The sequence below is a fragment of the Diabrotica virgifera genome, chromosome 2 (assembly GCF_917563875.1).
Source record: "Diabrotica virgifera virgifera chromosome 2, PGI_DIABVI_V3a".
In the NCBI taxonomy this organism is placed as follows: Eukaryota; Metazoa; Arthropoda; class Insecta; order Coleoptera; family Chrysomelidae; genus Diabrotica; species Diabrotica virgifera.
In genome coordinates, this window is record NC_065444.1 from 281356606 (window position 1) to 281368815 (window position 12210).

The window sequence follows — 12210 nt, forward strand, 5'->3', positions numbered from 1 at the left end:
TTTCATATATAAATACACTAGCGGACAACAATATTACATATTTTCTTTTGAGTCTGTTTTTACATTTTATTTTTTTTCCTTTTGAAAAGTTTAGTACCTATTTTATATTGGCAAAAATAATACCTAGTACATTCTTTCACGGTTTTTGCTGTAAATTTTAAAGAACCACTTGGATTGGCATGAAATTTGGCATACGCATAGCTAACATGTCATAGAAAAAAAGTGATATCGTGCCGATGTGTGCTTTTGCCCTGGGGGTGAGTTTCACCCCACCTCGGGAGTGAAAAAATATATGTATGTTCAAGTTAAGTCCCAAAATGGATAAACTGACTAATTTTAAGCAACTTTTGTTCTATAGAGTTTTTTCACCAAATCAATACTTCTCGAGTTATTTGAAAGGAAATATGTTCATTTTTCAACAAAATAACCACGTTTTTAGACGGTTTTTCGCAAATAACTCAAAACGTAAGCATTTTCTCGAAAAAAATATTCTTAGCAAAACTATAGCCTATAAAAAAGTGAAAAAATCGGTGTAGGTATATATTAGGTCTCTATATCCAGCAAAAGCAGAGTTATAGCTAATGAAAAATAGGTTAATATTCGAAAAATTCCAAATAGAATAATTCAATGTGAAATATACAAATAAGGAAGCATTCTTGGGGAAAACACATTTTAACTTTTTCAAAGTGTTTAAAAAAAGCTTTATTTCTGTTTTTATAAAAAAAAATTCTAGCACCAAATGTAAGCAAGTTACGCTCAAAATTAAGTTGGTCCCTTTTGTTTTGGCAAAAAAATCAGGAAGATCACCCCCCAATTAGCAACTTAAATGAAATTAATCGTTACCGCTTCACAAGTTACTTTACTTATGTTATGATTATATGATCCGTAAGTTTCATCGATTCAAAGCGCTTATTTTTGAAAAAATTTGGTTTTAAAGTAAATTTTTTAAAAGTTTTAATTTTGAAAAAATGATTTATTTTTTCAAAATAACTTAAAAATTGTTAGAGATGCCAAAATGCATGTTTAAACAACAAAAAAGTAGGCTTTACTTTTCTGAATGTTTTGTATTTTTTTGTTTTTCTGTAAGCAAAAATTGGTCAAGATTAAGTGTTTCAAAATTTGCATACACTCGTGATAAGTGACTCGTTCAAGCCCTTTTAACTACAGCTCTTTTAAAAATAAGGACTTTGAACTGATGAAACTTACAGATCGTATGATCAATACATACGCGAGTAAAAAACTTGTGAAGTGATAACATTTCATTTGAGTGAGTTCATTTGAAATGCTAGTTAGGGGGTGATTTTCCCGATTTCTTACCAAAAAAAAGGGACCAACTTAATTTTGAGCGTAACTTGTGTACTTTTGATGCTAAAAAATATTTTTAAAAACAAAACATTTTTTAAACACTTTAAGAAAGTTAAGTAGAGTTTTCCCCAAAAAAGTGCTTCGTTTTTTGGTTATGGCACGTTAAAATATACGATTTGGAATTTGGCGAATATGAACCTATTTTTTATTAGCTATAACTCTGCTTCTACTAGGTACAGTGACCTAATATATATACTAAGTTTTCACTTTTTTACGTGCTATATTTTTGATACAAATTTCTTTTCCACCGAGTACTTACTTTTTGAGTTATTTGCGAAAAACCGTCTGAAAACGTGGTTATTTTGTAGAAAATTTAACATATTCACTCGCAAATAACTCGAAAAGCATTAACTTAGTGAAAAAACTTTATAGAACAAAAGTTGCTTAGAATTAGTCATTTTATCTATTTCCGGACTTATTTCGAACATATATTTTTCACCCACAAAATGGGGTGAAACTTACCCCTAGGGCAAAATATTAGCAATATTTTACCTTTAAAGAACGTACTAAGTTTTGCTGAACTATTCTACGTATTGTCATTGTCAAGTAACTTGCATATTGAAGAGCTACAGAAATATCTTAGAGAAATGAAAGATATAGTCTGATTTTACTTATAACATTTAATTAGTCAAGTATGAAACTGGCATTAGACAAGGAGATTCGCTGAGCCCATTAATATTTAATCTGATAATGGATGAAATCATAAAGAAAGTTAAAAAAAAGAAGAGGATATGGAATGGGAGAAAATGAAATAAAGATAATCTGCTATGCCGACGATGCCATAATAACACCCGAAATGAAGATGATCTACAAAGATTAAAAAGGATTCGAATTTACGGCGCTCATATACAATATGGTGATCTCAACAGAGAAAACTAAATCGATAGTAATATCAGCGGAACCAAGACGGTGTAAACTGGTCTTAAATAACAAAATAATAGAACACGTAATGGAAACGGAATACTTAGGAATAAAATTGTCAAGCTACGGAAAAATGGAAGAAGAAGTACAAAACAAGTGAACATTGCGAACAGAGCAGCAGGATGCCTCAACAACACAATCTGGAGAAACAGATACCTTACAATGGAAACGAAAACCAGGACACATAAATCTACAATAAGTCCGATAATGACGTACACAGCGGAATAAGAGCAGATACGGCGAAAACACAAAGACTGCTGGAAACAACAGAAATGAAAGTCTTACAAAAAATAACAAATCAAACTCTAAGAGACAGAGTAAGTAGTCAAGAAATACGAGTGAGATGTGGTATAGAAGAAATAAACATGTGGACCAAAAGAAGAAAAGTAGAATTGAATGAACACATAGAAATAATGACAGAAAATAGAATAGTACGAATAGCAAGAGACAAATCAGAAGAAGATCATTGGGACGACCGAGGAAAAGATGGTCAGACAATGTCAATTGAGGCTAAAAACCGAAGTAAGAAACAGGCATTGAGCCTATTTATAAAGTAGCAAAAAGAGGAAGAAGAAGACATTTAATTAGAAACAGAGACAATAACGACAATACAACACTTTTTCACGGCAACATTGTAGACATGCTTCGCAGAAAGTTTTGAATGATTTTTGAAGAAATTCTATTCCATTCCTTCTGTGCAGCAACTCTAATTCTGTAATTGAGTTTGGAGCTGGATCACAGACTCATTAGCCTGATAAGTCACACTTTAAAGATATTCTTAAAAATACAGTCGAACCCGTTTATTGGAATGGTCTTCATGCCAAGTAAAAGTATTCCTTTAACCGGGATATCCTAATAATCAATCACTGATGGTTAGCAGAAACGTTTTGGGACCTCAAATTTTTATTCCTTAAACCGGGATATTCCTTTAACCAGTATTCTAATAAGCGGGTTCGACTGTACTACACCAAAGATGATAGAAAAGATGTGAGTGGGACGTCAGTGAATCGTGATTCTCAGTTCGGATTTAGGCAAGGTTTAGGAACAAGAATAGCAATAGCAGCAATATAGGTGCTATACTCTATTCCACGAATATACGACTGTTTTGGATTACTTTAACGAATATTTTACTATGCAAAATATGAAAAACGAAAGTAAATTGCAAATTACATTGTTGTTTATTGGAATAATTATTAGAGCAATTTACTTTCGTATTTCTTATGTTGCACACTAAAATATTCGTTGTCGCACTAATCCAAAACAGTAGTATATTCGTGGAATAGACTATACAGGGTGATTGATCAGTAGGGTAAAGCTCAATAGCTCCGCTATAGTAATAGATAGCAATAAAAGTTAATAATAAAAATTTTAGCCACCTTTGAGCTTCACATTACAAAATTAGTTAGAATGTTACAGGGTGTTCGATAACACAGTGGCAGACCAAACTTATGTTCTTTTAAATGGAACACCGTATATTTTATTTTAAATTCGAAATCCTGTTAACTTCTCCATCACAAAAATATAAAGGTTTGTTATACAGGGTATTTACAAAGTTATAACCAATGTTCTACGAAAATCGTAACAAGTTCAACTCCCTGTATAAATAAAAATAAGCAAAACAGCAATGGTTTATTAATGCCGTATTTTTTTATTTATTGTCAAAATTTTTAGGAATTATTGATATTGCTAATTTTCTTTATATCAAATACAGAGTGAGTCAAAACGCAAGTACATTATTTTCTCATTAATGTTAAATGGAACACTGTTGTAAATGTTGTTGAAAAGTAACATTAATGTACTTTAAGTTTTATATAACATTCCCTATGCCCAAATTTATTAGTTTTCGAGATATTTTCATTTTTCAGAGCTAATTATTTTAGGTGTTTAATGGACATCGCACACATCTTATGGAAAATATAATGTCACTCAAATTCAATAAAATTTATACCAATAGATTCGTTTTAAATTAACGATAAAATCTTATCATTGCGCCAACTCTCTATTTTCAAAAATAAGAGCAGAAATTGATATAAATAAATCTGAAATCAAATGGGTAGGTACATAAGCTAGAGAGAGAAAAATATTTTAAAATACCCAGATTTTCGGTACTCCATAAATCAGCGGATTAGTTTCACTAATCTATTTTAGGTGTTTAAATTTATCTAAATTTTAAGTAAGCCATGACTGAATTGACATTTGAAGATTACCGATTATCAACCCGGTAATCAATGTAACACTGTAGCAAATAAAGAAATAAAAATAATGTATTAGTAATACATTTTACAAACAAAAACACAACCACTACATGCAACATTTTGAAACAATTAAAAACTATCTTTTTATGTAAATGCAACAAATAAACAAAGAAAATTAGTAATAAATTTTACAAAATAACAGACAAACACAAAATACAATATTTTGTGAAGACAATTAAACACTACTTTTGTATGTAAATGTAACAATGTAACAAATAAAGAACGAAACATAATTTATCAGTAATACATTTTGCAAAAAAACATGTTTGAAAAGATTAGAAGCTACTTTTAATAAAATATTTCAATGTCAAATAAACGTCAAATTGAAAGGCAGTTTATTTAGAAGTTCTCCTAAAAATTATTAATTTTTAAGGTTTTTTCTTAACTTTTTGAGTATTACGAGTAGTATAAAGAAGTACTAAACCAGTGATCTGTAAGAAAGTGTGAAATTTAGCGCCTAGAAGTTAAATTTCAGAAAACAAATAATATGGAAGGTATACCACCCGAACCTCCAGATAAAGGTAAATTTTATGTAGAAATGGAAGGAGATGGGATGATGGAATATGAGGAATTAAATAAAAATAACAATAGAGTAAATAATAAGGTAACAAACAAACAAAACCAAACAAGTAGTACTATTGAGGTAAGTAACAAATTTAGTTGCAATAACGATGAAACTTTGACAAATTTAAATCAAACAGATAAGTCAGGTAAGCAAAATTTAAATAAAGTAATAAATTTAAGATTAAAACATAGATATCAATTTGGAGATAATGCACCTTATATAGTACACATAGAAAATAAAAACGGTAACATTGGTCGATTACACAGGATCGGCACGGCCCGTTTGATTTTAAGTGCAGTACCTGAAATTGAAAATAATATCACACAAATTACAGTAGTTGGTAGAAATAAAATCAAGGTAGAACTAAATAATTTTGCTAGTGCTAATAAATTAATTGATTCTCAAATTCTTAAAAGCAAAGAGTATGAGGCATATATTCCAACGTTTTTTACTCAAAAGAAAGGTGTTATAAAATTGGTAGATAAAGAGATCGAAGATAATGATTTAGTATCATTAATTAAACCTAGATTTGGAATTAAATTCGAAGTATTACATGTAAAAAGAATTATGCGGAAAGTGATTCAAGATAATGGTAATACTAATTATGTAAAAACAGGAACCGTAATTGTCACTTTTAAAGGTCAGTCTATACCAAAAAATGTAATAATAGAAAAAATGATATACGAGGTGGAAAATTATACACCCAGAATAATCCAATGTTTAAAGTGTTTGAGATTTGGGCATATAAGTGCCCAATGTAGAGGAAAAGATAGGTGTGAAAGATGTGGCGAAGAACACAACAAATCTAATTGTTCCAATCCGAATAATTTACTTTGTGTATTGTGCAAAGGAAAACACAGCGCTACTGACAAGGGAGCAGATTGTACAGAAAGACGAAAACAGGAATATATTAAAAAAATTATGAATAATGAAAATATAACATATTATGAAGCTAATAATAAATATAAAAAATGTTATTCAACAGTAAGTAAAGACCAAGAAAATACTTCAAATAAATATACAATATCTAAACGAAAAAGATCAAGTAGTATTGATTCTAGTAGTGTAGATAAAGAAACAATGGAAGCACGCAGAAAAATTTTGCAAACACCAAGAATACAAAGTCAGCCTTGTTATAATTTTAATAATCCCATTTATTCTAACACAACACAAACACAAAACGATAATCAAAATAATATAGGAGAAATAATAGTAAACTTTATTTCAGCAACATTAAATCAAATTAATCACAATTTAGATCAAAAAACGTTGGAATTATTAAAAAACAATATTTCACAATTATTATTACCTCGTGATGGCTAACGTTTCATTTCTTCAATGGAATGCGAGATCAATTAAAACAAATAAGGGTTATTTAGAAAAATTCTTGTATGACAATAAAATAGATATAGGATTAATATCAGAAACTTGGTTAAAAAAAAGTAATTTTATTAACTTTACTGGTTATAATGTCTTTAGGAATGATAGAGATGATGGATATGGTGGAATAGCCATCCTTTTGAAAAAATTAATAAAATTTTACAACAGTCCTACTTTTCACCAAATTAATGACATAATGTGCAATAGCATATCAATTAAAATTCAATCCGGAAAAAAGTTAAACATTTATTCAATATACGTAAAACCAAATCTTAAAATCACTCTAAATGAATGGAAAAAGTTTTTTAATAGTCTAGAGAAGCCTTTTATAATTGGTGGTGATTTTAATAGCCACAATTATGTTTGGGGTTGTAGTACTGTAGATACTATAGGAAAAAATCTGTTAGAAGCTATTGAGGACTGTAATCTTGTAATTTTAAATAATGGTAAAGAAACTTTGATGCGTAGACCGAATAGCAATAATAAATCTGCAATAGATCTTACAATATGCTCAGCAAATATTAGTCATTTTTTCGATTGGGATGTTGTGGACGAGACATTAGGATCAAATCATTTTGCTATTATTATTAAGTCAAATATTAATGTTAATAAAGCGGAATGTGTAAATACAAAATTCCAATGGAACATAAATAAAGCGGATTGGTCTCTTTTCTCTTCTATCACTGATAATTTCATGGAAATAGATAATAATTTAAATTACCAACAATTTTTAAATAAATTAAACGAATATTGTAAGATATGTATACCGGAGAAGAGAACAGGGACTAATCCACGATTTAGAAAAACTTGGTGGAATGACAATTGTAAAAAGGTAATAGAAGAACAAAAACTAGCTTTACGCAAGTTTAAACTACAGTCTAATATACAAAATTATATAAATTATAATAAATGTGTAGCGAAAACCAAAAAAGTTGTATTAGAGAGTAAGCGTAATGCATGGAGAAATTTTTGTAAAACTTTAAACAAAAATACACCAATTAAAGATATGTGGAATCAAGCCAAACGATTACAAAACATTTTTAAACCACAAGTAAATCCAGTGACTGAAGGAGAATGGGTTGAGGAGTTTTTAAGAAAATTATGTCCAGATAATATATTTTCAAAAATTAATGTAATGGAAAGAAAAAACTCTATGCATCCACTTTCAATTCCATTTAGTTTCTGTGAATTAGAAATAAGCCTTAAGAATAAGAAAAATACTTCTCCAGGTATAGATAATGTACATTATATTATGTTGGCCAATTTACATCAAAAAGGGAAAGAAACACTATTAAATTTTTTTAATCAAATATGGTTATCAGAAGATATTCCAGATAACTGGAGAGAGTACCGGGTGATTCCTATTCTCAAAACAAATCGGAATCCTGATTCAGCAGAATCTTATAGAGGTATTTCATTGAGCTCCTGCATAACAAAAACACTGGAAAGAATGATAAAACTTAGGCTCGAAAGTTGGCTAGAAAAAAACAATAAATTATCACAAACACAATTTGGATTTCGAAAAAATCATTCTACTGTGGAAGCTGTGAGTCATTTGGTAACAGATATAAATTTAGCGTTTACGAAAAATTCTTCAGTAATCGCTCTTTTATTAGATGTTGAAGCAGCATACGACAACGTTAATTTAAATATACTATATAACAAAATGATACAAATAGGTCTGCCAGAATGCTTCTGTCAAAAAATAATAAAATTGTATGACTGTAGAAAAATTTATATATCGGTAAATAATAACACATTTGGTCCAAGACTAGCGATGGGTGGTTTACCTCAAGGAGGAATATTAAGCCCTTTGTTATATTTAATTTACACTTCTGATATAGAAAAAAATTTAAACTCAACAAAAATTTTACAATTTGCAGATGATATAGTTATTTATCAAGAAAACATTAAAATAGAAAATGCAGTCAAATCCATTGAAGAAGGAGACAAACATATTAAAATATGGAGTGAATTACATGGACTAAATATATCTGATTCCAAAACCAAATTATGTATTTTTACAAGAAAACGAAAAGAAATACCCAATCACATCTTAATAAACAATATATCCTATCCTGTACAAAGTTATGTAAAATATTTGGGTATTACTCTGGATAGACAGCTTCTCTGGAAAGAACATATAGACCATATAGTTAAAAAAACAGAAAAAGGAATAAACCTTCTTCGATTCGTATCACACTTACGTTGGGGAGCAGATCCAAATATTTCTTTGTTGTTATTTAAAAATAATATAAGAGCTATATTCGACTACGGATCAATATTATACAGTGACGCATCACAGTGTCATTTAAATAAAATAGACAAAATCATTAATAAATCCCTTAGATTGTGTATAGGAGCCCTAAGAAGTACACCGATAAATAATCTACAAGTTGAATGCTGTGAAATGCCGATGGATATAAGACGAAAAAAACTTGGCATCAACCTTTTAGTTAGATTGTATGAAAAAAAGGCAAGTTTAATTTCCAAAATACATCAACTGTTTTTAGCAGACTTGACAGAAAAATATTGGATAAAAAAGAAAACTCTAAATATGGTAGATTTATATTCAAAAATGACAATATATGATAAACAACTTTATAAATATGACATAAACGCAAATTATAATATTGACTTTAATAGTATGGAACAAGTTCAGGTATACTTTTTAAGGGACTATAGCAAGTTGCCTATATCTTTAAGAAAATTAGTGTTTATCTCCGACAGTTCACAAATGTTCAAAGATTATTGTATGCTATATACAGATGCATCAAAAAATATTGAAGGTGTGGGATGTGCCTATTGGGATAGCAGTAATAAAATTAGTAAAATGTTTAAACTAAATTCTATTATGAGTATATACACAGCTGAATTAATAGCGATAATGGAAGCACTAAAATATTTATCTAATATAAATCATTCAAAGTTTATAATTTTTAGTGACAGTAAAAGTTCTCTTAGTAAAATTAGTGCTATAAATCCTAAATCAAAAGTGAACTACATTGAATTATATATCATAAATAAAATTAAAGAACTTCAGCAACAAGGAAAGTCTGTTAAGTTGGCATGGGTTAAAAGCCACTGTGGAATAACTGGAAATGAAATGGTAGATGAATTGGCTAAAAACGCGGTGACACAAGGAGTATTAACCCATTATCTTTGTACGCCAAAAGATATTGAATCAAATTTATTCAAAGAGATTAAGAAAGAATGGAAAGAAAGGTATATTGATGAAAACGTAAATACAGGAAACCACTACAGATCAATCAGAAACTATATAACGGATAAACCTTGGTTTTCTAAAATGGAGTCGACAAAAGATATGATAAGAACCATATGCAGAATGAGATTTGACCACTGTCTTACTCCATCATATTTATTTAAAATTAATATAGCTGATAGTCCACAATGTATTTGTGGACAGTTGGGCAATCTACAACACAAAATTTTGACCTGTTCTCTTATCTCTAATAAAGTTAATATGTTTTTAAATTCACTGTATTCTTTGACTGATGTCCACCATCCCATTAATTTAAATTATTTATTAACATTAGAAAATAATGAGTTGGTATACCGACTATTGTATAAACATATTTTAGATATTAAGCTTAAATTGTAATTGTAAAATATAGAGTAAGTATTTCTTGTAAATTGTTATATGTTAAAAGAAAAAGAAAAGAAAAGAAAAGAAAAAAAAAAAGAAAAGAAATATAAAAAAAAATAATAAAATAAAAATAAAAAAAAAATAAAAAAATAAAAAAAAATAAAAAAAAAAGAAAGAAAAAATATAAAAAAGATATATTAAAAAAAATAGAAAAAAAAATATAATAATTAAAAAATATAAAAAAAATATGTAGATAAAAATGAATGACGAACTTGGACAGTCCATAGTAAAATAGCTTTCGAATGAAGTAGAGGGCTAAAGAAGAATGTTGCAGTTTTTGCTGTGGAACTCTGAGAACATCATTTGGAAAAAAATTAATAAAAATATATATATGTATATATATATATATATATATGTATATATAAAATTATTAAAAAAAAATACAAAAATAATTATTTATTAGTAGAATTGTTTATTATATTAGTATTAGTTTTAGGATAAGATACGAAAAAATGACTAATAAAATAAAAAATAGTAAAATTGGCGAATGGATTTAGTGTCCGCAGTCATATAAACCCAAACAAACAACAACAATAAAATATTTTTAATATTTAATTACATAAGGTGTTCAAAATTATCTCCTAACAAATTTATGTACGCCTAAAAATAATAATTAAATGAGCTACTTACTCTACGGAGCATTTGTAAATTAACACATCGAAATACACTTTGTATTCTATTTTTCATCTCATCCCTTGTTGTTGGAGGTATTTTATAAACTTCATTATTAACGTAACCCCAAAAAAATCAGTGCAGTTTATTAAATTCTGGTGATTTGGGTGGCCACTCTCCTGGTCCATTGAAAAATGAAAATATCTCGAAAACTAATAAATTTAGACATAGGGAATATTATATAAAAATTAAAGTACGGTAATGGTACTTTTCAATAGTGATATAAAATACAGGGTGTTCCATTTAAAGTTACTGAGAAAATAATGTACTTGCGTTTTGACCCACCCTGTATTTGATATAAAGAAAATTAGCAATATCGGCCATTCTTGAAAATTTTGAAAATACTTTAAAAAATATGGCATTAATAAACCATTGTTGTTTTGCTTATTTTTATTTATACAGGGAGTTGAACTTGTTACGATTTTCATATATAATTGGTTATAACTTTGTAAATGCCCTATATAACATAACAAACCTTTATATTTTTGTGATGGAGAAGTTAACAGAATTTCTAATTTAAAATAAAATATAGGGTGTTCCATTTAAAAAACATAGGTTTGGTCTGCCATTGTGTTATCGAACACCCTGTGACATTCTAGCTAATTTTGTAATGTGAAGCTCAAAGGTGGCTAAAATTTTTGTTATTAACTTTTTTTGCTGTTTATTACTATAGCGGAGCTATTGAGCTTTACCCTACTAATCAATCACCCTGTATTCCAAAATTATTGTTACAATCAGAGGAAGGACGTGTTTCTACGTTTTCTAGATTACGAAAAACTGTTTGGTCGTGTCCAACACCACAAGTTAATGCAGATCCTCAAGAAACTTGATATAGAACAAGAGGATATAAGCTGCATTGAAAACTTGTACTGGTATCAAATGGCACAATTAAAAATAGACAATTCTATATCCACGCCCGTGCATATAAGAAGGGGTGTTCGACAGGGATGTGTGCTTCCCCTCTTTTATTTAACATTTATTCGGAGGCCATGTTTCAAGAGTCTATGGAAGATGCAGGGATTGGAATCAAAATAAATGGAGTGTTGATCAGCAACATACGATATGCTGATGGTGGTGTCTTGGTTTGTGGCAGAATAGTGGATCTTCAACAACTTGTCACTACAATTGGAGAATACAGTAAGCGAATGGGATTAGAGATTCATACCAAAGGGACCAGATTCATGATCATCTCCAGAAACTTGGATACAGTTGAAAACTCCACCATGGCACTGAATCCTAAGTCCATTGAAAGTGTGAGCAAATTTAAACACCTGGGAAGGTGGCTTTTTAAAGACTGGGCATCGGACAGGGAAGTAAAATGTCGCATTGAACAAGCTCGACAAGCTTTCGTAAAATTTAGGAAGTTACTTACCTCTTCGATTCCA

General features: G+C 29.2%; 1 protein-coding gene across 1 annotated transcript in view; it reads right to left on the bottom strand.

Moving 5' to 3' along the window:
• The window catches only part of LOC126879895 (tachykinin-like peptides receptor 86C), an 883727-nt gene that overhangs the window by 520588 nt on the left and 350929 nt on the right, over positions 1-12210 (bottom strand). The window lies entirely within an intron of this gene.